Below are 22,549 nucleotides of genomic sequence, written 5' to 3'. Positions count from 1 at the left end.
CAAGCCTTAAGTCTGATTTGTTAAACACTCATTTTAACGTTTTTATTTGAAAATATTCTTATTTAAGGTGACTATGGGCACCACGTCTGTGACTTTCACGAACAATATGTGCTGGAATTCCAATCCTCAGCTGTTAAGAGGCTTCACAGACTCCAAAGTGTGGGGCTCCTCCCATTCCTGTCTTGGTACTACCGTTCCTACCTTCTTCCTGCTGCTCTCTACATTGCCTGCTCTTCTGATTTACCTCTTCTCTGAAGCCTTCCCCTCAAGTTGTTTGCTACAAGCAAATCCAAGTATGTCACAGAGTTTGAAGTGTTCTCCGTCTAGTGGGTGCTTTTGTAGGAACAGAAGTAGCAACTGGAAGTATGAGCTGTTTATCAGTCCCACCAAAGGCATTTGGGGTCATCTCAGGAAGCCTGACAAGTACATGATCTGGCTAAGAAAGCTCAAAGTAGTTTGTATCACACACCAGAGGGAAAAAATGCACCAACTAAATGGGGCTGAGGTGGAGAGAAGACCTTTCTGTTTATCTACAACTGGGGAGAATTCACTGACTTTGCAGCTATCAATAAGGCCATGCTCCAGTTTGTGGATACGATGTCTCATTGGGTGCCTGGCTCTTAGGAAAGGCTTCTATAAATGGCAGCCATGGTTATTCATCATAATACATCCTGTTCTATTCAATTCTGGACACATGAGAGCTGTCATGGGTAAGTTGACTTGTTCATCTCTGGACTCAAGATAAAACTGAGGTCATTTTCAGACCTCCGAAAGAGAAATGCCTCAGTAAAAGAGGAAGACGTCAAGACTGGCAAATGCAGCAAAGGGCATGCGTTGGGCATTAAAAGTTTCCATCGGCTTTGGCAATCAGGCAGGTGACTGACACTGTTCAGTGGAGTGGAAGACTGACAGCAGAAGGGAGGTTGGGACACGTTTACCTTAGGGCTAGAAAACGCCTTTGGAAAAATTCTAGCAGGGTTGAGCGAGGACCACAGTCCCACACAGACACTAAAATCATCCCATTTCCTTGGATTTTTGCATTTGACTCCTAGAGAAAGCTTCTCACCAAATTCTTCAGATGTTGCCTTCTTCCATTAAGTCTTTGGGGGACATTCTCTCTTCCCCTGGTTCTGCATGGCTGGGGGAGGGTGAATGAGCCAGGAACAAGCAGGGGTCAAAACCAGGAGGGAACAAACATTTAAAAAAAGAAACCAATCACATGAACCGTGAAAATAATTTTTATTTTGATGATTAAAAGTGAGTGCCAGGGAACTAAAGGGAGCATTTTACAACTGGAATGCTCTCTTGCCTCTCACTCACTGTATGCAACCCCATCTCTTTTCAAATGAATAACTGTTGCTGAGCTTTGGGCATGTGTGAGCATCAGCCTGGCCCACAGACTTAATTTTGTCCACTTCAGTCACTGCTTAACGCAAAATAGTGAAAACGACATACAAATCTGCATTTCCAGGTCAGTGTTCTGATGTCCTTCGCTGATTACAGGCTATTTTTAAAGCCTGTGTGGGTGCATCTTTTGAATCTGAGCCCAGTTCTTTCTAAACTTTTGTTACTCACCTCTGATTCATTTGTCGTTTCTCTCTTTTTTCCCCGTCTGTTGCCTCTATCATTGCTGCAGGGGTGTGTGTGGGGGGGTGCGGGGGCTGAATCATAGCTACTCGGAGGGAAAGCAATTCAAAGTAGTCCTTGGAGAAGGCAGGGTTTCTTTCTCTTTTTTGGACAGTTCTCACTCTGTAGCTCAGGCTGGCCTTGAACTTCTGGAAATATGCCCACCCTACTCTCCAACAGGCTCGGCTTTTTCTTTTCCAGTATCTGACCCACTCTTCTGGGGTTGCTAAGGACAGATGCTGGGCCGCAGAGGAAAAGCAATTCGAACGCGCCCTTGGAGAATGGGTTCTTTTCTCATTGGGGCCCCGTAGCCCGTAGCCTAGGCTGGCCTGGAACCTGTGACCGTCCCTTGCCTGGGCCTTTCCAGTGGGCCCCGCCCTCCCTACACCTCTGTGACATTGGATGTTTCCGCGGGCTGTCAGGGAGGACAGACACCCCATCACAGCTGCTCCCCAGGGAGGGCCGCTCCAGCCAGTCCCGGGAGAGCGCCGGCCGTTCCTTCCGCCTCTCCTGTCCCCAGGCCCAGCGGATCCCTCCCGCGGGCGGCCCCGAAGCCAGAAGCCAGCGAGGGACCGCAGGCAAGGCTACCTCAGAAGGCTCAGGCCCTCAGGCCCCAGCGCCTCCCACAATGCCTCGCTGCGCAGTCCCCTACGGTGTCCGCGGGCGGGGGAGGCGGCTGTAACCCGAGCGGGTGAGGGGCTAACCCTGCTGCTGGCCCGCAGCCCGCGACCCAGAGAAGGGGCGGGGACACCGGCCCTCGGCCCGCCTCCCCGGCCCTCGGCCCGCCCTTCCTGGTCCTCGGCCCCGCCTCCCAGGCCTTTGTCCCGCCCCCAGATCTTCCACCACGCCTCCCAGATCGTCTGCCCCGCCCCTAGACCCTCCGTTCCGTCTCCCTGACCTCTCGCCCCGCCTCCCAGGCCCTCCGCCCCGCCCCTAGACCCTCCGTCCCGCCTCCCAGGCCCTCCGCCCGCCCCTAGACCCTCCGCCCCGCTTCCCAGGCCCCCCGCCTCGCCTCCCAGGCCCCCCCGCCCTAGAACCTCCGTTCCGCCTTCCAGGCCCTCCGCCCCGCCCCTAGACCCTCCGGCCCCGCCTCCCTGGCCATCGGCCCCGCCTCCAGGCCCTCCGCCCCGCCCCCAGGCCCTCCGCCCCGCCTCCTAGGCCTCGCCCCGCCCCTAGGCCCTCGGCCTGCCCTCCGGGCCCGGAGCGGCCTCCCCGGCCCGTGCTCGCCGCCCTCATCCCGCCCCTCTGCGGGGCTCGGCGGGCCCCCGTGGTCCCGCCCTCCCTTCCTCCTCTGCGCCGCTGTGCACCGCCTCCCGCCCCGGCCAGGCCGGCGTGCGCCCTCCCTCGCGTCTCCTCCGCCCGCCGGCTCAGCCCTCCGCGCGCGCCGCCCTGCGGCCCGGGCCTCCTCAGCCCCGGCCCCGCCGCTCGCTCTCCGCCGCCGGGTCGCCGCGGGGCCGCCTGGGCCGCCGCCGCCGCTCAGCCAGGGCCGGGCCGGGCCTCCGCCGCGGGCCGTGCACCCGGGCGGCGGGACGGGCTGCGACGCGCAGTAAGTACAACTTTCCCGGCCCGCGCCCCCGCGGCCCCGCTGTCACCCCGCGCCCGCGCCCCCAAGTTGGCGCTGCCCGCCGGGGTCGCCTCTCCCCGGTGTCCTTGGCGAGCGAGTTTAGAGGCCACTTTTGCGGGGAAGGGAAATGCATGGCCGGCCCTTGGCCGTCCCCTGAGCTCTCAGACGGGAATCGGATGCTCGCCCGGAGGGAGAGCCTTCCCTCTGGAAGGGGAAAGTGGCGGTTGGCAGGCTTCTGCATTTTGTCCGAACCGGGGCCGCCTGGCCTCGTCGCGCAGCCTCCCTCCCTCCGTCCCGGGTGGCCAGCCCCTCCGGGGAACCGAGCCGCCCGCCGGGAGGGGGCTTGCAAAGTTCGCCGCGTCCTGTACCCCGCAAACTCGCCCAGGGCCCGGCCCGGGGAGGCTCAACTTGAGGGGTCGTGGGCTTGGCGTGCGAGGCCGCTGCGGGCGGCCCGGCGGTGGGCGGCGGAGACCGGCTTGCGGCTGGGGTTGCGTCGTCTCTGCACCGCCGAGCCGCCCGCCCGCCCGCCCCGGGTTGCCGGACCACTACTTGGGACATAATTGCAGGTCAGCGATGGTCCTAATCTTCGGAGGTCTAGGAGGAAATATGCGGGGCGCAACACACTTGAGCGTGTGAGGTCAGCCCTGCCAACACATCAAAGCCTGGCGTGAAAAGAAAAAAAAAAAAAAACTCTCCAGCCCGCTGACAGCAGGGACGAACACTTAGGGACTTACCGTAGATTGGGGCGCAGAGATTTTTCATGACATCTGTTTTGTTCCAGGGAAGCATTTAAAACCTAAGAGACCTCTGCTCAGTTGTAGGCTGTATGTGTGTGTGTAGGTGTGTGTGAGGGGGTGTTAAGGTAGTTTTTCTTTTTTAGAAGTCTTTCATCTGTGGTTGCCAGGGGTTTGGATCGTGCTATGGAGGCTAAGAACCGGCAGGTTTCCTGGTGTGTGCTTTTTGTTTTTTGTTTTTTTTAAACCTATCCTTTGCTTGAGGCTGTCCCTAATGTCTGTCAGTTCGCTGCAGGGGGAGGTGCTGGTGAACACAGGAATCAGGGCTCCGGACAAAACTGCACGCTCAGTTTGGGAAGTGGTTTATGCTATATCTTTTTTAGTGGTCATATGAGTGGTTTTTCTGATCTTACTTAAATCCACGGGGAACTTCCCCCAAACCTCAAAGTTACACACGACCGGTACTCCATTTAAGAAGACTGGATGCAGTTTGATAATTCTTCTACCTGTGGGTCTGAAGGGTCAGAGGCAACACAGCGTAATTTGCAATGAAGGTGATTAAATCTTTTCAACAATCAGTCATTTGCCCCTCCCCCTAAGCGTTTTTAGATGGTACTTTCCGAACTAGATTCAATTGGCCATAATGGATGAGATCTTTGTAGGTGATCAAGCCCCTATTCTGGGCTTCTGGTGCTTGGGGGGACGGTAGAGAGTCCCTGTAGGGAGCCAAGCCATGGGACTGTGCACCTAGGAAAGGTTTTCAGTTAGTGTCAGTGTCCTGGAGAGAAACACAGTTACAGAGGTGTCCAAGTCATTTCAGTGGTCACAGTTCCCAGATTGTGCAGGTTTTAGAGATATTTGGAAATTGCAGATTTAAAATCCTATAGGATCGTGGTGTCATTTTTCTTTGCATCTTCTTTGCCTTTTCAATTTTTTTTTTTTTAAGCTTGTGACTCTTAAATTTGGAATCCTTGGTGCTTGGTTTTCATGGCCCTTTGTATTCAGAGGGGTGTATTAGTGCTTGATCTGAATGCCTGGCATTCTGAGAAATGATTAATTCTTCAGAGTATCCTGTTTCTTACTGAGTCTTTTGCTGTTGTATATAATAACTTGGGAGTAAAATTGTTGTTTACTGCAGGATATCATTGTTCTTTTTCCTTGTAGTTAATTTTTGGCAGATGGTTTTGTCAATTTATAAAACGTTGAGAAGGAGCTGGGCGTTGGTGGCGCACGCCTTTAATTCCAGCACTTGAGAGACAGAGGCAGGCGGATCTCTGTGAGTTCGAGGCCAGCCTGGTCTCCAGAGCGAGTGCCAAGATAGGCTCCAAAGCTACACAGAGAAACCCTGTCTCGAAAAACCAAAAAAACAAAAAAACAAAAAAACAAAAAACCAAAACAAAAAAACATTGAGGAGACCCAGATAACTTGCAAGTATTCAAAACTTGGGAGATTTCCTTCTAGGTGGAGGTGAGGTGGGGCTGCCTCATGGAGATGAAACATTAGGAAATGTAAATAATGAGCCAGCTACTCACTTTCCTTGGAGGTTACTTTGTTCCAGTCCTAAGTAGGTTTCGGAATTCCGGAATTCCCGTTCCCTAGTGTTCTGTGGACTGGAAGAGATACCTTTTGTAGCAGCTAGCCAGGCTTGTCAGGGATTTAAGGATGTGCCCTGCTCCTCTGGTTCTGTGATCTGTATTCACAGCCTTTAAAACGCGTTACCACCGCTAACAGGAAAGCTACGAGCAGAGCACCTCCCAAGTGCCGGGCACATCTCTGTCAACAGTGGCAGCATCTCCCATGTCCCCAGAGCTTACTTGGTGGCCGTCCATTGGTCCATTGTAGTGTTTAAACACAACCCCCTACCCTCCTACCCCCACTTCCTTCCTTGAGGGCAGTAACAGTGCCCTCTCTACTCTCCGGTCCTGGTGCACATAGGAAGGAGTGTTAGTAAATGGTAAATGCCTGTTGGTGTAGCGGCGGTGTCTCATTTATGCTACTCCCTATGTAGACCAGGCTAGCCTGGAACTCACAAAGGTCCTCCTGCCTCTGCTGAGTGCTGGCACCACCACACCCAGCACATTTATGTTTTAATAGTCCTCATCTCTGTTATATTTATGTTTTGTGACAGAAAAGCCAAACCAGCCCTACTGTGTTCCATTTTTGTGAATGGTAATGATCTGAAACAGTCTTTGCAAGTACCAGGTGAAAATAATGCTTCTGTGGTTTCTGGAAGACACAGAGTGATACATTGAGACAGCTTTTAATTAGTGTTGCCCTTGCGATTCTCTGTGGTACACATTCCACTTTCCTAACTACAACATTAACACAATTATTTTTTTATTAGCACAGGATTGCAGAATGGAAATAAGAGTTTTACAGTGCCTAATGTTTTACACAGCGTCACGTGGTTATGTGCCAGACAGATGATGTTGACTGCTCAGTGCCAGATGTTCAAGGAGGGCGGGGAGGAGCAACAGGAGCTACCAGAGGCAGCAAGGTCTGAGGATGCCCAGTAGTGTCCCAGCATGCCATCTGTCCAGACAGGCGGGAGGAGCAACAGGAGCTACCAGAGGTGGGGCAGTCCTTTTTCCCTTTTAAAGAAAAAGTAGACAAGACCATCCACCAAGATGCTTAAAGCATGACTGAGTGTTTGTCATGTGGGTGCCTCATATAGCATCCTGACTCTGTGTCCTTTGGCCCAGAGATGCCTGTGCTGTTCATGTTGCTACTCACGGTCTTTGTGTAGAACCTGCTGCATGCCTCCCCCCTTTTCCTTCCGCTTTTGCTCACCCTTAGGTACATACAATCCCAGCGTCTTTCTGTCCTTCGGTAGGGGCACTGTGGCCGTCTTCAGGATTCTGAACACCGCCTCCAGGTCTCCCTCTGGATGCTCTTGGGATGGGGAACAAGACTGATTACATGCCAAGTCCCATGCTGTCTCAAGAGGAGAGTGTGGCTGACCTGGACATGGTCATGAAAAGGATGCTTAGGTTACATACCTCACTTTACTCAGAGAAACTGGGCCTTTTATTCTGTCTTTTTCCATTAAAGATAGAGATGCCTTCTGTAGCAGGGTCTTTTGCTTTACCTCAGCACTTATTCAGACTAAGACTTACCTGAATGAAAAAACCAGGAGTGGTTTTTGGGGTGGGCCTGGCATGTGACTTGCTTTGTGCAGAGTCTCTGTGCCCTAGGGTATTTGCATCACCAGTGTGGCCAGGTGCCCTTGCTATGTGTTACCCTTAGGAATATATGCCTACTGGCTACCTAGATGAAGTTGGACAATTGCCTGGAATGTCTTGGCACCGACATTATTTATTACCTTTTATTTCCCAGCCCTGATGATTTTAGTTGTATGCTTTACACATTCAGGTGTTATCACCAAGCTCAACATAATTAACTTCAGTGCTGTCCGGGTTTTATGCATTGTAGCTTACTTACTTAGTAGCATTTACATGATTTTGAAAAATAATCATATAAATATAGGTTGTAACGAGAGGTTATAATCATTATCTTCCAGATTGTATTCATGTGGATGTATACTTTGTCATTCTTGTTAATTATTATTAGCTTCTAAGTGCTAAATCAAACTTATCCTTAATTAAAGTAATTTTATTATTGGAAAACCAGTTAAGGTTAAATGATCTTTTCAAGTGTAATATATTACCAAATAATTGGAATCCTTTTACTACATAGACATTAGTAAAAAAAAAAAAAGAACTTATTTTTGTTTAATATAGTTGAATAGATTTACATTCTATGCAGTTCTGCACTAGAAATGTCACTGGGGACTAGGTTAGGGTTAGTACTCAATTCTTAGAGCTTGGCCATTTCTGCAGGAGGTTGTATTTCATCTTCCTTATTTCTCAGTGTACATTAACTTCTGTTATATTTATCTACTGATTTTAAATCTGTGACTGCATTAGTCTTTATTGCGTTGTATAAGTGGGGGAGTCTCACATGGGAAGAAGGTCAGAGGGCACCTTGGAGTCATTATTCTTCTACCAGATAGGTCCCAGGCTTTGAATTCAGGCTTGGTGGCAAGCACTGTACTCACGGAACCATCTTGCCAGCCTGATATTTATTTTTTTTAAACAGAATTGTACTAGGATCAAATCATGATGAACTAACCTGCATGTTCCTGACTGCAGTTTTGCAGCTTTGACACAGGTGTGTGTGTTACCACCACCAGCACAAGGGCCATGTCCCTTGTCTTCTCCGAGTGTTTCTCTCTAACTGTGCATCTCCCCATCCTCCCCTCTCACAGCCACCCTCTGCTCTGTCACCGCAGAGGCCTACATGTCCTAGAACTTGAGATGAATGGAATCACTGATGTATTGTCTCACACAGAATGTTTGCTAACTTACTCATGGTGATGTGTGGGGCGAGCAGTGAGGCTGGGGTGTAGCTCAGTTGGTAGAGTGCTTGCCCAGCACGCACAAAACCCTGGGCTCAGTCTCTGGCACGCTTTCAACTGTGATGGTGCACGCCTGTAGTTCAGCCTCTGGAGGCAGAAGCAGGAAGGTTAGAAATTGGAGGTCATCCTCCATTACTTAGTGAGTCCCTGGCTGGCCCGGCACTCCAAGGGCAGTTCTCAAGCACAGACAACGCTGCTCATCTGCTCCTCTGTTGATGGACCTCTGGGCCGTTTCCTTTCCTTTTGTGAGCTGAGCTTTTTAAGAAACTGCCAAATACTTTCCTTGTAGATTCCACAGTTTATGGTTGTTTTGATTCTGCTTTGCAGTGTTTGCCTGGCCTTGAACTGACCCTCCCGCCTCTACCCACCTTCAGAGAGTGTCTGGTGGCGGGAGGGGTAATAAGCAGGTGTGTACCACCGTTTTCCTTAGCAGTGTGAGAGCACACTCATGTCTTTCTTGCTGCACTTGGTATAATTAGACGTTTTCATTGAGTATTTGGGGTGTTCGATGGTAGTTTTCATTGACACTTGCCTGATAATTGATATTGAACATCTCTAAATTTATTTTTATTTTATATGTATGGGTGTTTTGCTAACATGTATGCCTGTACACCACATGCATGCCTGGTGCCCTCTGAGGGCAGAAAAGTGTGTCAGATCCCCTGGGGCTGGAGTTAGGGATGGTGTGAGACACCATATAGGTGATGGGAACTGAGCCCAGGACCTCTTGGAGACTAGAGAGTAGAGAGTACTGACTGCTGACCGTCTCTAGTTCTTCCCATGCTCATATTGGGTGTTAAGGTTAATTTTGAGAGGTTTCGTGTACTTGGGTAAAGTTACTTATCAGATGGATGCTTTGTCTCAGTGTGCAGCTGCCTGTTCCTCTCTCCTTGGGCACTTTTGAAGACTGAGGGTCTTAGATTTTGATGACATCTAACCTATGATTTTTTCTTTTTCTTTTTCTTTTGTTTTCTTTTTCTTATTTTTTTATTTTTTGAGACAGGGTTTCTCTGTGTAGCTTTGGAGCCTATCCTGGAACTCGCTCTGTAGACCAGGCTGGCTTCCAACTCAGAGATCCGCCTGCCTCTGTCTCTCAAGTGCTGGGATTAAAGGTGTGCGCCACCAACGCCTGGTAAGCTCCTCACCTTTAAGTTGGGCTACGAATGTATTTTTTTAGTTGTTTTGAAAAACAAGAAAAGGGATTCTTGCTTGTGTTCATACAGGGAGTGAATGTGACAGTCTCTGTGGGTCTAGAGAGAGCCCTGTCACCAGGCCATCCAAAGTGAGAGAATGGGGCTTGCTGTTCCTGCAAAACCTCTTTTCCATCTCCCCCTTGAGTAATAGTGTTGGAATGATTAGATTTCTGTATGTAGAAGGTGAACTTCGATCCATAATGGACATCAGATAAAATTAACACAGACTATAATAGATCTAATCTGAATCTGAACAGTGTAAAGTTTCTAGAAGAAGATCAGTGATTTTCTTAGGATACCACACTGTACAAGAGCAGTGTAAAAAGGAAAGTGTCCTAAGGGCTCCAGGACCTTTGCAGCAGTGCTTCTGTCTATGCCCAGGTCTAAGCTGCCTTCCCTTGGCTCAGCCTCAGCCTGCTGCTGAGCCTCAGACTCAGGATGCTCTGCTGCGGCTCCTTCCTCAGCCAGCACAGTTCTGGAGTGGTTGTGTGTTCACCTCACCTGCTGCTCAGCCTCTAGCAGGGACTCTTGAGAATCACCCACAGCCTAGGCTCCAGGATCTGTTCACAATCTGACCTGTCTTCTCCTTTCAAATGCCTCTTCCTAGCTGTCTGGCTTGGTGCTGCCTGCCGGTGGTGCAAAAGCAGAGGCAGGTGAATCTTTGAGTTCAGGGCTCGTCCAGTGTACTCAGCAAGTTTCAGAACAGCCAGGGCTACACAGTGAGACCTGGTCTTAACAAATACACGCCAACAGATTCTTGGTAGGTGTCACCCTTTCTTCATTTGTTCATTTGTCAAAACCGAACCGCACACCCTTCTGTGTGTGGAGATGCAGTTGAGGAAATGCATGGAGCCTCCGTTGCTGGGGATGACCAGAGCTGCTGGGTGAAACAGTTTGACCCATGCCCACATTTTCTAACCTGCGGTCTCTCTGTAGGCCTCAGACAGCCATGGGTTCTCTGATCTCCTCTCAGAATGTCTGTGAATGAGCCTTTTCTCTTTGTTTTTGTTTTCCTGGGGGGCACAGAATTCAGAGATTCTGAAAAGTTTAGCCTAAGGCTTGGTGGGGGTGGTGTCTCACAATTCTGCATTGCTTTTACTGTGATGTTCAAACATGAAATGTGCTCCCCATATGTTCCTTCTGCAGTCAGAGCTCCAGACCCCAGCTCCTCAGGATCCGTGTGTGAGCCCGTCATCGTGTCTCCGCATCACTCTGACTAACTGGTGCAGTCCTCCTGAGCAGCGGAGGACCTGTCTTCCACCCTCCTCCACCCTAATTTATCATCCCTCGTAGAGACTGGCTGCTTGCCCACCCTCCGTACCTGACACCACATCCATGCAACTCCGTCTGCCTGTGGGATTGATTCAAACTCTGGGATGTATGTAGGACCTTTTTTTTTTTTTTTTTTTTTGACAGCATATTTAATGCTTGTTACTATCCCAGGTCCCCCTTCCTCATCAGATAGTGTCCTTCAGCTGAGGGTAGACAGTGCATAGACCCTGACTGGTGAGAAAAGCAAGGGACTCTGGGCTCTGTGAGGCCAGCAGTTCCTCACAGCTGGCCCCAGTCTAACTTTCAGGGATCCTTTCTATCGCCACTTAGAGCTTTGTACAGCTGGCCGGCTCTGCTCTGCCTCCCTGCTCATCTGCCTCCCACCCTCATCCACGAGCCCAACAGCTGGAGGACCAGACTAAGGTGGTGTTTGCAGTTCATGCAAGTAAAAGGTTCTGCCCTCTTCTAAGTGGTCGCCTTAAAGCCATCCTGGCTGGGCTTTTCCCTTGCAGGGCGCTCAGTCCCCTGACAGTTGGCCTTCACTCCATGCCACACGCGTGCCTGCTTCTCATACTCCTTTGTGTGGTGATTTTGGAAGCTTCAAACAGGTGACTTCTAAGGGGCTCTTCTTGGCTCATTTGTTCATGAGTTCAAAGTGACTAAGCAGGATCTAAGCTCGCAGTCAGTCCCGTCCCCTGTTGCAGTTCAGGGAGTGTGAGTAGCTCTTTGAAGCTTCATAGCCAGTGATGCCCTTGCTGTGGGTATTCTATGGAATACTCTTTTCTAAAGTGGAGCAGCTTTGTCTGCACAAAACTCTCTTAAGGCCAGAGGCTTCCTCATGGTTCTTTGTGGCCCTGCAGAGCCCCTAAGTGGCTCCTGATGTCCAGGTTTGCTCCTGGCCTGCTGCAGTTTGGGGGCTTTGATGCATTCATCTGTGGCCGGCCTTTCTGTTCTTGGGCAGTTTCCTGACCCCTGACGTCACATGAGCCACATTTCCATGTTTGACCCACGCATTCCAAATGAAAGAACTTCAGAGTCTCTCCCTTGTTCATCATTCCTGCTGTGGGTTCATCCCTGGCCCGGAAGGGTCATCTAGAACTTCCTTACTATGAGCGGAGTGGCGATTGAGGGGAGAGAAAGAAAACAAAAGTGCTTTTTTACCACTCAGCTGTTTTTATTAGTTCTTTTGCTTCTGTCATAATCGTATCTGTGTTAGCACTTGAGCTGTATTGTGACTTTACAAAGTCAAAGATAATAGATTTCCAGTATTGGAGAAACAACTTCAGGAAGACGTTTTAAGCACAGCAGCTCTCGCATCTGTAGACAGTGAACATGAGGCGCCCACCCAGCAGAGCCTTCCATGCCTCATAGCGGGGTTGGTTCCTAACTGTCACTGAGACATGCAAGTTCAGGACTGAGAGTCTAGGCAGGTCTGTGTCATGCTCTCTCCTGCGAGACCATGGACTTGTAGAGAGTAGTGCCCACCTTGTTGGATGGCTACCCAGGAAGCCAGTCAGTGCAGGCAGCTGTTTGGCTCTCCTTGGACTCTTGGTGTAGTTGTTTGTGGACTGAATTCACTGTCTTGTCTCAAGCAGAAACATGCCTCAAGTGCCAGACTAAGAAACAGGATGTCATCAACATCTTCATGGCCCCCAGGCTTCAGCTCCTAATGTGTCCCATTGTTTTGAACACCTTTCTTATAAAAAAAAAAAAAAAAAATCTTACCTGAACTCCTTAGTGCCTGGTCTCTTACACTCAGGGTCAGGTGACTTACTTATTCTGTGTCATTGTAGATCACACACTCAAGTTGCTGGTGACTTTTAATCCCAATCCTTTATTGTTTTGCAACTTTTTCTGTACTGAATGCATATTTTATAATTGAAGAAAGTTACTATTTGTGGGGTTTTATTGGTTGGTTCGTTGTGCTTATTTTGTGTGCTTGGAATTGAACCTAGGGCCTCAGTGAATGACAGACATGTGCTATACTGCCCAATTACATGTGAGGAGAGTCAAATACATGTTAGGAGAGTCACTTACATGTTAGGAGAGTCAGTTACATGTTAGGAGAATCAGTTACATGTTAGGAGAGTCAGATACATGTTAGGAGAGTCAGATACATGTTAGGAGAGTCAGATACATGTTAGGAGAGTCAGATACATGTTAGGAGAGTCAGTAACATGTTAGGAGAGTCAGTTACATGTTAGGAGAGTCAGATACATGTTAGGAGAGTCACTTACATGTTAGGAGAGTCAGATACATGTTAGGAGAGTCAGATACATGTTAGGAGAGTCACTTACATGTTAGGAGAGTCAGATACATGTTAGGAGAGTCACTTACATGTTAGGAGAGTCAGATACATGTTAGGAGAGTCATTTACATGTTAGGAGAGTCAGAAACATGTTAGAGTTAGTTGCCCATTAGAGCAGACCATGGAACATAAGAAAGGGAATGGAGAAAACAAGTTGGAGCTATACCAAACCAGGTGTGCCTGTAGCACATGTCTGCTGGGAAGAAGGACAGGATCTCTCTTTTCAGTGTAGTCTTTCTTGGGACTATCCCTGTGGTTCCCAGATTCTCTTCATTCCTGGGTCAGTTATAGACAATGTTATCATCCAAGTAACCTGACTAAGGATTAACTTCAAGTGAGTCTGTGGGATGGCCTGCCCTCCTTGAGGTCTGAATTCAGGCCGGTCTGAGATATCCTGCCCTCCGTGAGGTCTGACTTCATTTGGAAATCAGTGGTTCACTGCTGCTGAGGGAAGAGGATGACTCCTCAGAACTTGAGTGATTGTGCCTCCTCCTCAGAGTCTTGTGCTGAGGTCCTGTCTACAGACACACACCCACACAGAAACATGCACCACCCAAGGTATGAGGAGGTGAAGTTTGGGAGGGGATCCCTCATGTTCTTAGGAGAGCTAACTATTCCTCTAATGTGTGAAGACACAGCACAAGAAGACACTCTGTAAGCCAGAAAGTGGCCTTCTACCTGACCTCCAGGCATACCTCTAGAACCATGAAAATACAACTCTGTTGTTTATAAACCAGCAGCCTAGAATGTTTGTTTGCTTGCTTGCTTCCGTAGGAGCACTAAGGGACCAAAACAGAATTCTTGTTGCGTTGGCACAGCTTCCTTTGTGAATGAGGTGGGGAAAGGTGCCATCTGGGAGTGAAACCATGTGACCCCAGGGTCTGCATTTGAAGAAGACCCTGGAATTGGTGACAGGCAGCCTCAGTGCTCAGCTGGTGTGGTGGTCGGGAGAATAAAGGCTGGCCCGGCAGCAGAAGGGATCTGCTGCGCATGTCTGTCAGTGTGCTGTGTAGTCCCCAGACTTACTGTGTTTTATTTGGGCTGTGTTAAAACTATTTCCTCCAGATGGTAGGGGCAGGAAAGGTGAGCGACAGAAAGAAGGAGGAGGAGAAAGCCCCACCGGTCGCGTACAGGTGGGGTGAGCTGTGGTGATAAGGGATGTCTTCTGTGAGGCATTGTCCCTAGAAGAGAGGCCGGAAGTCTACAAGACAGGGAGAGAGACCTGCCTACCTTTCTGCCTTTGTTCTTCCTACAGCCAGCACCGCACTGGAAGACAGCACAGTCCTTGAAGCCAGCATTAATTCTAAAACGGCCCTCACTTTCCTAATGTAAAGTCCATGTATGTGGAAATCACGACTTCTCCAACAGCGCTGGCTACTTGATGTCTTCATACTGGGGGCTGGATGGGCGGACTCTAAATCCTGAGCTTGGCTGCTCTGCCAGATAGTGCAGGAGAGCTCAGGACAGGTCCTAGCTGTGTGGAGTTGATGCTGGTGGATTGTAGCCCGCTGTAGGTCCACTCACAGTGCATCTGACTGCTGTGAAATGGGAATACAAGGAAAACCATCTCATCCCCCAGCTGTTCCCTTGGGAGGAGGGGCAGGCATCTGGACAGTACTAGGAGCATGGAGGGAAACTGAAAGATTCTTTCTGGAAAGGTAATCTCATCCTGGGGAAATTTGAGAGTCCCCTCTTAAGTTTAAAAGGACAGTACACTCCAGCTAGGACTGGCCTGTGAAGACATTCTGGGAGGAGTCTCATAGGAGTGGAACAGCAGGGTGGCGGCACCGGCCATGCAGAGATCCATGCTCTGTGGAAAACTGCAGGTGGCTGTGTTTGCTGGTTCCATGTGCCTCGGGGCCAGGGAAAGTGGCAGTCACAGGGCGAGGTGTACTATTCCAGCTCTGGGGTGAAGGGCAGCCTTCTCCTAAAGTTTGTTTACCTTTTGTTTCATGGCAAGCTTATTTATAAAAACCACAGGGTGGTGGTGTTTTTCCTAGCATTGTTTTAAACTAAATTTCTGCTTATTCAGGTTTTACTCTGAGAAATGTTTAAATCAAATTAGAATTAACCTGGCTTTGGAGAATTTCCCAGTGTTTTAGTATAGTATATCAAACTTGGCTTATTTATTTACCATGTTTATGTTTACTCAACACACATTTGTGGCATACATGTTATGGTGAGGAAGCTTTTTTTCAGTAGTTAGTTTGACAAAGAGAAGGACCTCTGCAATTTTAGGGAGCTTACTATTTAGCAAAAGCTGAGCTTTAAACAAAAGGCCCTGGTGTGAACTGATGTTGTGACACACACCAGTGACTCCATTACAAAGTAGGCTAAGCTTGGTGGACGGGGTGTAGCTTTCCTCTGTGCTTGCCAACCTGGACTACACAGTGTGTTCATGTCCAGCCTGGGCTACAGAGTAAGACCCTGCCCCAAAAGAGGCTTGGGCTGGGTGTGCTGCTCAGTGGCAGAACCCTTGCTTGGGTGCCATGTGCAAGGCCCTGGCTCAGCTCTGTGAAGTAAAGAAGTGGCTGAAATACTTGTTACATACAAACTCTCAAGTCGAGACACATCTTAGAAGACAGCACACACCGAAAACCAAGGTCACAAGAGAATAGGAATGTCAGGTAGTGGTGTGAAGTAGATATGGCAGGAAGCTGGGAAAAGACCCCCACAGCCTGAGGACGTGGTGTGGTGGCCCAGGGTGTAACCAGTGTCATCCCTGAGGACGTGGTGTGGTGGCCAGGGTGTAACCAGTGTCATCCCTGAGGACAAGGTGTGGTGGCCCAGGGTGTAACCAGTGTCATCCCTGAGGACGTGGTGTGGTGGCCCAGGGTGTAACCAGTGTCATCCCTGAGGACATGGTGTGGTGGCCCAGGGTGCAACCTGTCTCCAGTCTCATTTTCAGTACTTACTGCTGATAGTCCTGATTGTCACTTCTACTTTTTCTGAACTGACTTCCCTAATTCTAAGTGCCAGGTCTCATTTCTAGCCAAGGCAGTTAAGCACCAAATTAGATATGGACACAAAACCAGATGGGTGGAGTAGCTTTGGGAGGTGGCCTAGTAGTTTGGGATGATAGTGTGGCCAGGCCCAGGTATGGAGGTCTTAGGTGCTGGCCCTGAGGCTTTATTCCAGGCAAGCTTTCACAAACTGGCTTCCTCCTCCTAGGCTCAGGCTGCCCATCTCCATTCCCCCCCACCCGCTGTGGGGGCACAAGCTGGATGTGCTGATCTCCCCATGAGATGATGTATACCCGGAAGCCCCCTGGCTTTGGAGAGCTGCACTTCCCGCAACATTGGGCTGTTTCCTGCTTGTTTTTCTTCCCAAGTTGGCTTTCCTCACTAGGCTCTTCGGAGTGTTAGCTCTGTAGCCGTATTGTATCTATTCCTAATTTAGTTCCTAACTTTTATTGCCAATAATCAGATTGGCCAGTTAATAGAGAGCGGGCCACAGTCATCAACAATGAATGCTGGAGACAAGATTAATCAATGTTTTCTTTGTGGCCTTGCTTGATCCTTCTGTTGAGTCCTTCCTTAGGCCTTTCACATGAACGAGCGAGCCCCAGTTCCTACCAGTGAACCCTGTTTTTTGGCTGGTGAGACCTTTGCAGGTTGGCATTCCTGCTGGGCTTCATTTGAGTATTTTGAAAGGGCTGCAGTTATGGCCTTCACTCCTGTCAACTGCACAGAAAGCAGCTGCCTGGCTTCTGCTGGTGTCTTGTTATTTGTCTTCCTTCTGTTTGCACAGAGCCTAAGTTCTTACTAATCTGTCTTGTTCAGCTGATCATTTGATTTTATTTTCTGGGAAAATCAGCCCAGATCATGCAGCTCATATCAGTGACCCTTTTGTTTTGCAGAATGGTGTTTCACTGAATGCTAGCTTCCAAATTACGTGTGTTGTTTTAGTGGATTTAATTGGTGGGGTGACTTGCCAGCTCAGGTCCACAAACTGAAATATTTGTATGACAAAGAACTGACACTCTTGCTTTACAGGCATTCTCTGCTGTTTCCAGAAGTTGTACAGTTGGCCCTTCACCGATTGTCTGGAGACCAGCTGAAACACAGGCACAGTGCTGACTTTAAAGTCAGGATCACTGACCTCTGCGAGCTCTGGAGTCCATAGGATCCCATGACAAATGTCAATATCTAAAGTCCAAAAGTACTCTTTGCAGGCAGGCCACTCTGGTGGCCTTGCTGACCAGGTCCCGACTCTCCCTTCAGTCTGGGGGACCAGGGAGTCATAGGCGCAGTAAACAACATAGCTGTTTGTGGGGCTTTAAGGTTTCATTAGCTATGGGACTCCAGGGTTGGGGAGAGAAAGACTTCTGTCAGTTTATTGTGCTGTTTAACCAAAGCCCATCTGAGGACAGAAAAGAGAAAGATGTTATTTTCAGTTCTTGATGGGGACTCCTTAGAAGATGCTAGAAACACAGATTGTAAGTTTGCCCAGCGGCACAGACACTGCAGTCATCCATCCAGGTGTTTATTCAGCATCATCAGCTGGCTGGCTGCTCATCGGGGCAGTTGAGGACCGACCAGTAAGCTTGTCCTGAGTGAGCAGGTGAGAAGAGACTCCAGTGCCTGGCCCAGCTAGAAGAAAAAGACAGGAAGGGAGTCACTGCCTCCCCAGAGAGACCGGGAGAAGATCTTAAGAGCACAGAGAGGGGCCATAGTGTCACAGAGTAAAGTGAACGAAGATAAAGGCTTGAAGCTTTGATGAACAAATTAACACCAAACTTCTCAGAAAAGCTGCAGAGTATAATTGATGGAGCCTTTGTGCATTTTAAACTCATTTCTATTTTATTTATTTATATATATATAGAGAGAGAGAGAGGAGAGAGAGAGAGAGAGAGAGAGAGAGAGAGAGAGAGAGAGAGAGAGAGAGAGAGAAGGTGCTCAAGGATGCCAGAAGAGGGTATTTGATCTCTTGGAGCTGGAGGTAGAGGTATTTGTGGTTTGTGAGTAGCCTTACATAGGTGTTGGGATCTGAGCTCGGACCCTCATGATTGAGGGATGTTTGTAACCACTGAGTCATCTCTCCAGCCTCTGATACTTTTTTTTTTCAATAAATAGTCATTTTACTTATAATTACCATATGAATACTTATAGTGTACTGGGTGCTAAGTATCTCATATATTGTCACAACTTCTATGAAACTAGACCCACAATAATTTGTCCGAGTCCATAGTGTTAGGCAGAGGTTGGGTAGAGCCAGGACTCTGACTGGAGGGCCACTCACCGCTGTTGGTTCTAACCATTCTTGCACGCTGCAGCTTCTCAGCTACAGAGGCTGGGCACTGTGTGAGTGACAGGCATAGACCCTCACAGGAGACACGTCAGCAGCAGATGGGATGTCTTGGTTTAACTGTTGTGGGAGTAAGGAGTAAATAAATGGCAGAGTGACAGACAGATTTTAATTGGGAGACAGGACTTGGGAAAATTTTCTTAGAAAAGGTGGCCTTTGGCTATGGTTCACAGTGGTAACAGGTGGTACATTAAGAAATTCAGGTGTGAAGTCTGGAATTCCAACCTTAGGTACTTTGTATGTCCATCAGATTTTCTGAAACAAATAGAATGTGTCCTGGAAAGTCCCCAGCAGGTTTGTGGGAACAAGGTTCTTGACACCAGATGAGAGTGTGACCCTGTCTCAGCCAGGTGGACCATGGTGCTGTAACCCTGTAATTGCAGGTTCTCTTCAGAGCAGGCAACCAAGACCCCGTTTGGGCTGTGTTAGGAAAAATTGTCTCCAGGTAACGAAACATTTCATTTGAAAGTAAACGCTGTGACCAGCTGCCCCCACCCCCCCACCCCACCCCCCACCCCCACCCCACCCCCCGTCTTCAGATGGAGGAGGCAGGGAAGGTCCAGACCCCACCCACCATGCTTTGTGTGTAAAGGCTGTCGTCCAGGGTCTTTAAAGCAAGCAAGTCACAACGTTTAAATTTAGTATGAATTCCACAAACAGAGTTGTCTTTTAAAATCGTGTTACTGAGCTTTAAGAAGAACACCGAGCTGAGTGACAGGAATGCACTGTGCCAGGCTCTGCTGGGCCCTGTCTGTCAGACCTCCACAGCTCTGCAGGGTTTAACAGGCCTGGAGACGCCTTTCAGCTGCTGTGTGGGGTCAGTCTGGCCTGAGGAGCAGCAGAGAGATGTTGGGCACGGTAGGACCATTCATCCTAGATGGTACCTTACATGCTTCCTCTATGTGGCATTAATATACAGGGCCTTGTCTCTCTCGTTGAGGTGCAGTGAGGTGGTGTAGCGAGAGGCCCTGCTTCTTCTTAAAAGTCAGTCAGTCTCTGAAGCAGAGGCTGAGCTCAGGACCATTCGGCTTCCCTGAGTGATCTTCCCTGTGCTGCCAGAGTCTTCTGAAGAATGATTATTTTAGAGGTCTGGTTTTCAGACCATCCTCCTGCTAACTAGGCTGTGGTTATGTCTCTCAGATTTGATTTGTAATATATGTGGGTGGCACAACAGTCCTGACTTCAGGGTTATACACTAAAAATCTTCATATGTATCCATAATGTCTCCTAAGGGAAGGTAATACAGCTTTTTCGACATATTTTTCTTGGTTATTTGGTAGTTTCACAGACCCTGATCACCTTCACTTCCATCTTCCCAGGTCTACCCCATCTTGTGATTCCCAAAAAGAAAAGGAAAGAAAAGAAAAGAAAAGGGAAGAAAAGACAAGTCCAATTTGTGTTGCCAATATACTCACTGGAGCATGGTCAGAATCCCAGTGGCCTGCCCCTTAGGGGAAACTGAGTCCTCCCCGCCCCTTAGGGGAAACTGAGTCCCCCCCCCCCACATGACGCCATCAGTTGTGAAGAGCAGCACTTCAGCATCCCCATCACAATTTTAATTATCTTCATTGGCTTCCTGTCGAGACTGTTCTTGTTTGTTTGTTTGTTTGTTTGGTGGTGGTGGTAGTGGGGGGTGTTGTCACAGAATCTATGCAACCCTGACTGTCCTGGAATTCACTCTGTAGGCCAGGCTGGCCTTGAACTCACCGAGATTCTTGGGTCTCTGCCCCCCTAGTGCTGGGATTAAAGGCGTGTGCTACAATACCTGGCATAACACTGTTTTTCAAAAAACAAGTTTCCTGGCAAATACATCCCTTGTATGAAACTGAAAGTGGCAGATACTACTTTTTATCAGTAACCACAGCTTTGGAGGGGGAAGAACCATACTTTAATAACAAGCTGGATAATATGGTATCCCGTGTCCTTTCCACTTTGGAATAAAAATGGAGGAAGCTAGAGAAGCGGTTTTGAGTGAACTTGTTTGAAAGTGTGGTCATTCTGTGGCTATGGCAACAGGTGGTGAAAGCCTGGAAGCAGGACAAGGGCTGGGAGCATGTTTTCATCCATCAACAGGACAAGGCTACAAAGCCTCCAATCTGCCCCAGTGACACTCTTTCTCCAGCAGGGTGGTGCCCCCTAAATGCTCCATAGCCCCCCAAATAGCATCAGCAACTGGGAATACTTGAGCCCATGGGCAGCGTCTCATTCAGTCCACAGCAGAGGTGTAGACAATGGAAAATTACCCTTAGCAGCTTGAGACACAATGCTCTAAACATAGGACTAGATGTAATAAATCAGAATCAGGTTAAAAAGAGCAGTTATGGGGATGGCAGTTGTGGAACTTAGCGGGGTAGAATCAGTCTGGAGAGAGGCAGGAGAGCCTGTGTGCCTTTGCCTCCCTTGCTTGGCCTGGGTGTCTACTAGATGCACTGTTGTTAGGAGTGTAGCTAAGGTAGACATGGTTGGCCACTTAAATACAGGCTGTGTACTTATTGGGAGATTTGGCCTTCAGTAACATAACCACTCTGTGCCTGTTCTCACCAGAAATCCAGGAAAATCCCGTCACCGGGTTGTTTCTGTGACATCTGTGGATGAGTTAATGTGCATAAAGCATTGTGTTCTGTTGTTTGTTACACAGAAAGAGCTATAGCTGCTTTCTTTTGAGCCTGGAGACAAACTGGCTCAGGACATTACAGATGCCACTGCATGCCCTCAGCTGGAGCTGAGAGTACAGCAAAACTAACCCTAAACTGTTGGATGTTGTAATTCCAGAAAGGACCTAATGAACCTGCATCCGGAGATAACAGGAGATGGTAAGGTTTCAGAAACAGGTCACATGGCATTAAAACCTAAAGACACTCAGCTCTGTGAGTGTGTGTGCTTTATTGTGTGTGCTTTTCTTTGATGCAAAATTGGGCACTGATTCAAGATTAATGTACACCATGTAGCCTGTTTAGGAAATTAGCTAATTGTTTAGAACATGCTCAAACATGCCAAAAGTAATTGTGTGTTCACCAGTGGAGGATCTTTTTCCCTACATTTATGTTTGTTCCTAAGAGTGTGCTGGAGCCTCCAGCAGCACCTTTGTCTGGTGGGGGACTGGTGGTGAGAGACCAGGGCGTTGCCCATGCTGGCCAGGCTCCTCCTACTGCCCTGCATGCATACTGACCTGCATGCCTGTCCTCAACTCTTCTTCTCTGCAAGAAACTTACCTGTGTCATCTTAGGAGACAAATCCTTCTCAGTGTTTGAGCTCAGTCTTCCCACATTCTTAAGTTCATTTTCTTAGATTATTAGGAAAAAAACAAAACAAAACCTAACTGGGAAAGTTTGCAACATCACTTAGAGAACTCGGTGAGCCATCTTGGGTTTTCCTTCTGGGAGCAGCATTGCAAACATATGGTTAATCTGCACAGTGAGGCAGGATAATCAAATCTGAGCTAAGAAGAGGCTCACACAGCAGTGTCTGGCACTTAGGAGAATTCCCAGGGTGGTTGTATTGGGGATTTCATTTGTGGTCCTATGGAAATACAGCTTAGCAAGGAGCTTGTTTGTTTTGATTAGAATTTTTTCTTTGATTTGAAAAGTAGTCCCACCTACAGCAACATTCCCTCCTTGTGGGGAAGAGTCGAGATTTTTATCAGCTACCCCCCCACACAAACCCTTTAGGAAATAGTGTGTCCATTCCTGTGTTGTCAGGGCCCTCTTCTTGACCTTCTCGAGTCATAAGTGTTTGCATTGTCCAGATTCCCTGTGAGGGGCAGGGTTGGTTAAAATAAGGGCTCCATGGTGTAGAAGGAGAGTGAGTGGAAAGCCAGTATGGGGTGGAAGCCTGTGCAGGGCCCTTGGTGTGCCCAGAGAAGCTGGCTCCCAGGAGGGGCCTCAAGCCCTCACCTGTGTGATTGCTTTTGTGGTCTACTTCATTAAGAACACACCCTTCTCTCTGGAGTGTGCACCTGTCTCCTCCCCTGTGCACCTGTCTCCTCCCCCTGTGCACCTGTCTCCTCCCCTGTGCACCTGTCTCCTGTTTCTCCTCCTATTTTTCTCTCTGCTCACCAGCCCTGCCTATCTTCTCTGCTGCCTGACTATTGGCTGTTCAGCTCTTTATTAGACCAATCAGGTGTTTTAG

At 48.8% G+C, this 22,549-nt stretch overlaps 1 protein-coding gene across 3 annotated transcripts in view; it reads left to right on the top strand.

Annotated features, from left to right (window-relative positions):
- Positions 1-3,023: 3,023 nt before the first annotated feature.
- Rassf8 (Ras association domain family member 8) overlaps positions 3,024-22,549 on the top strand; it is a 74,718-nt gene continuing 55,192 nt past the window's right edge. The window contains exons 1-2 of one of the 3 annotated variants that reach the window (XM_027430116.2): positions 3,027-3,172; positions 10,681-10,912. The gene's annotated coding sequence lies outside the window, so the exon portion shown is untranslated. Of the gene's footprint in view, positions 3,173-10,680; positions 10,913-22,549 lie in introns of all 3 variants that reach the window. The other 2 variants (XM_035448409.1, XM_027430117.2) reach the window with 2 other exon arrangements.

The sequence above is a fragment of the Cricetulus griseus genome, chromosome 8, assembly GCF_003668045.3.
Source record: "Cricetulus griseus strain 17A/GY chromosome 8, alternate assembly CriGri-PICRH-1.0, whole genome shotgun sequence".
Lineage (NCBI taxonomy): Eukaryota > Metazoa > Chordata > Mammalia > Rodentia > Cricetidae > Cricetulus > Cricetulus griseus.
This window is presented reverse-complemented; position numbering and strand designations above follow the sequence as displayed.